Below are 4,121 nucleotides of genomic sequence, written 5' to 3'. Positions count from 1 at the left end.
TTTATTTTAGTACACATGACACATGTCGCCACAAGATTGGATTGTCAACTACCTAACTAAGATTATAACATGCCTATTAACACCCTAAATTACCTTTCTTTCATTTTAACTTTGCACTAAGAAATGCCCATAATGGTAATTTGCTAATTCAAATTTTATTTCCACCAATCAGATTTTACCATTCTTCCAAGTGGCACCTTTTTTTCATTTTTCCTATTGATTCTTTGCTAATAGAGCATTAACCATTGGGTATTTCTATTGGATGAAGTAATGCATTACCTGATAGACTACTTGATACACCTTTTCAATACTATTTCACTCTCATTCTCTCTTCTTCATTCATTCTATTTGCTCCCTTCTCTGTCCATACATTCCCAGCGAGAGATATTTTCGGGTTCTCCTTCTCCCATTCCAAGCGCCTTCCACAGGTAAGAAGCTATGTCTTTTTACAGGTAGCTCTTCATCATGTTTTGTTGTGAGCTTTATAAGTTGATTTTATAAAGTTTTGATTTTTATAAAGTTTTGAGATTTTAAAGTTTTGATTTTTATAAATCAGTGAGATTTCTACAGTTTAGATTTTATGCAGTTAAGAGATTTCAAAAGTTTTGGAAACGTAAATCTGTGTATGTGATGTATTGATGAGAATGTTTGGAAAATCAACACCATCTATGTCATATTCATGTGTTTTAGTTTCATAATCGTGTAAACATGTTCATGGAGGTTCATGTTTCGAATTGTGTGTTTAAGAGTCCAAACTTTTGTATATTTCGGTCTGGTTATAGCTGCGAGTTTATTTTCCAAACCCTGGTATGCTGATGTTCCAGAGTATAACCTGTAACAAATTTGTTAGGAACTAAGAAACTGAGGTTTGCTTGTATAAAGTTGTGATTTTTATAAAGTTTTGATTTTTATAAACTTTATGTCTAACAAAAATTGGTTTGTTTTTTAGTTTTCTGACCAACCATTCTAGACCACCTATTATGAATTTTCTCTTAATTTTGTTTTGTATCTCAGTCACCTGCAAACTATCTATAATCATCCTCCTTGATGAAAGGTTTGTTTTTTGAAAATCTGTGCCAAGGTGATGTTTTTTTTAGCTTTTATAGCATTTATATGCATCTTCATTATATTGTAGCTTACTACTTGATTACTGATATTGTAATTTGTACTACTATGGTTTCTGATCATGCTTGGGATTCTTCACTTTTCACCGCAATTGCTGGAAGCAGAAAAATCACCCTTGGTTGTTGCAATTTCTGGAAGAGTAGTTTCTGAAAAATCACAAGGTAGTTCATAAATATCACAATTTATATAGAAAAATCACTCTTTATATACATCCTATACTTATTACTTACAAGTTTATTATTAACTAAGTTGTTTACTTTTATTGGTCTCTCATTTTTCTCAATTTATGTCTTGTCCAAATTCAGCAAGGTAGTTCTGTACATACTGGTACAATTATTGATATATTAAGGTGCCTTTTGAAGATCTCCCAGGTTACCAAGCATATATCACATGTTGAGAGATGCATGGAGGTTCTATTTTCCTTATTACCAATTATGAACCCCTCTAGCAATGTAATTCAGGGGACACAAGTTCTGCAGAGGGGTCTGAGGCTGTAAGATGCTTAGGGAAGGCTCCACAGAGTTGGCTATTGGATTTCTTGAAGGTATGCATGCATTTATTCAATTATGTTCAAAATGTTTGTCTGTTTAAGTTATGTGATTGAGGTAAAGTTATATACACAGGTTTCACAAGAGGATTTTATATGGAGTTTATGCTAATCTATTAAAGTCTGAAAGAATGTTCATGCTAAAATCAAGATTGTGATAACTGGCTCTCTTCCACTAATTGAACTTGGAAAAATAAAATCTTACATATTAAACTGCAAACCAGAAAATTAGTATTCTGTTCTGTTACTCAAATTTATTGTGCCTGAATCGAATCAGAGTTGTTGTTTATTCATTCACTTTAAAAATGTCAGGAACTTAGCAACATATTGAACAGGAAATGTCGATGCTAAGATTAAGTTTTTGCAGGAATTTGAGATGTTCTCTTGGAAGTAAACCCAAGTTCTCTTAACATCTTTTGAGTTTATTTTATTATTAGAATTGTAGATCTATTTTAATAAAGATTATTAATTTTGAAACTTTTTCATTATCATAGTTTCTCCTAACCATAGTTTCTCTTAAATCTGTTGATAACATTACACTTTATGTACTTACCTTCTCTGTTTTGTATGTTCGTGTTCATGTTCATGTTCATTATTCATATATTTCAAACACAATCACAATGTTTATGACATCTTTTAACCCTTCTAAAGATTCCTTTTATGACTTAGATTGGTTTGTAAATCTTGTGCTTTATACTTTTCATGTTGTTCAGAATGGCTTCACTTTGCTCGTGATTTCAAACACAAGGCAGAAAATCATGTCAAGACCACCAACTAAAATGGGAGTCATGTCTACATACAATGCTCATAAATACACAAGCCAAATTCAGTTTCTGAAATGAGACATAGGTGTGTATCTAAGTAAATTGTTTATTACAATTTTCTATCTTCTCTGAAGTTAGCAATCTTAGTTCCTCTGATTTTCTTATGTTTAATGTTAAGCTGTGTAAGCTGGTACGAGGAAAGAATCTTCAGCAGGCTGAACCTCATTGCCTCATAGGTCCAATTCTCTTACAGAGGAAACTGATACATATACTATCGATAGATACTGATGTTCTTGGCATGAAGAGAGTAGCAAGGAAGTGGAGTTTGTGAGACTGAGTTGTATTAGAGTATAAGCTTAGCATACCTTAAACTATTTTCCATAAGATATACCATGTATTAACATAACTTTTTTTCAATTTACTGGGTAAATCACATATATAAACTTGATTCCATCTCAATTGGTTTTATATTAGTTCGGTTCCATCTCTATAGAGTCAAATATATAATAAGTTAAAATTTATTATTATTATTAATATATCATATTTCTGTTATTTTAGGATTTATTTTTTCATAATCATTGACAGATGGAAGACAAATGCTATCAAACAAACCATCACAGGTATTACAATGTAGTTTTCATTCTTCACTTTAATTACTCTTCTAAATTGTCAACTATCATGTACATGTCTGTTATATTATTCTGTATTTGTGGACTACCATGTAGATGTCTGTTTTACATTTCAATTTATCCATCTAATTTGTTAACATTTTCCTAGAGTAGTATATATACATAAAAACTTCTACATAAGATTAATACTGACATGTGTCCGAGCTGTTCAAATAGTTACTTGGTTGGTTGTCTGTTTTTGTAAACATATATTCTGGTTTTTTCATTATTTTCAATCTATTATTCATACATGGGTTTTAACTCAATATACAACATTGCCAATGCATCTGCACTTAAGTTGAGTGTTTTACTTTTGGTTTACTATATATATTTATAGGACACCTCGACTATACAACATTGCCAATGCATCTGCACTTAAGTTGAGTGTTTTACTTTTGGTTTACTATATATATTTATAGGACACCTCGACAACAAGCCATGATTAATGATGAATTTAATGATATCTAATATTTTAACTTAATATCCTACCTTGTATTTTATTTATTCCCAAATAAATCACTGCTGACATTTTACTTTTTCTATTTTGTAGGTTTCCCTTTCCTTGAATTCTTCAGAGCTTTTTTTTACATACAATTGCATCTTTTTCTCATTATTTAACTATTGATGCACTTTTTGAAATAATGAAAACTGAATTTCACTTGCTACTGTAATTACTTTTTATTACTTATGACATTATATGCATCTTGATACATTAACTCAATGTTTATTGCAACGCACCTTTTCATTAATACTATATCTTATATACCACTCTTAATATGGCATTAGATGATTAGAAGATTTGAGTTCTATAAATTCAAATTTTTCAATTCCTTTTGAATAAAATATTTTGAATAAAATATGAGATGTTTGGAACAATTTATAGTCTAAATTGTATTATACAATAATATTTATTATTTCATATTTTATAATTGCATTTAAATAAATTATAAATACTAATTAAAATTAAAAGCTATTAATCTAAGAAATTTTCACGGGACACTATCACTACAATACCTT

The 4,121-nt window shown here is 30.0% G+C and overlaps 1 long non-coding RNA gene across 5 annotated transcripts; it reads left to right on the top strand.

The window, feature by feature from the left end:
* Nucleotides 1-296: 296 nt before the first annotated feature.
* On the top strand, nucleotides 297-3,856 carry LOC131629121 (uncharacterized). Of its 5 annotated transcripts, none has more exons than XR_009291963.1 (5): nucleotides 297-1,286; nucleotides 1,431-1,669; nucleotides 2,386-2,521; nucleotides 2,995-3,056; nucleotides 3,655-3,856. It is a non-coding gene; the product is annotated as an uncharacterized LOC131629121 (long non-coding RNA). The 5 variants fall into 5 exon arrangements; XR_009291962.1 differs by lacking the exons at nucleotides 2,995-3,056; nucleotides 3,655-3,856 and adding an exon at nucleotides 2,615-2,988 and having other exon boundaries at nucleotides 297-428; nucleotides 1,230-1,286; nucleotides 1,488-1,669; XR_009291961.1 differs by lacking the exons at nucleotides 2,995-3,056; nucleotides 3,655-3,856 and adding an exon at nucleotides 2,615-2,988 and having other exon boundaries at nucleotides 297-428; nucleotides 1,230-1,286.
* The last annotated feature ends 265 nt before the right edge of the window (nucleotides 3,857-4,121 follow it).

The sequence above is a fragment of the Vicia villosa genome, unplaced genomic scaffold (genome assembly GCF_029867415.1).
Source record: "Vicia villosa cultivar HV-30 ecotype Madison, WI unplaced genomic scaffold, Vvil1.0 ctg.000509F_1_1, whole genome shotgun sequence".
NCBI classification, from domain to species: Eukaryota; Viridiplantae; Streptophyta; class Magnoliopsida; order Fabales; family Fabaceae; genus Vicia; species Vicia villosa.
The sequence above is the reverse complement of the archived record's forward strand: the minus strand, read 5'-3'. Positions and strand labels throughout refer to the sequence as shown.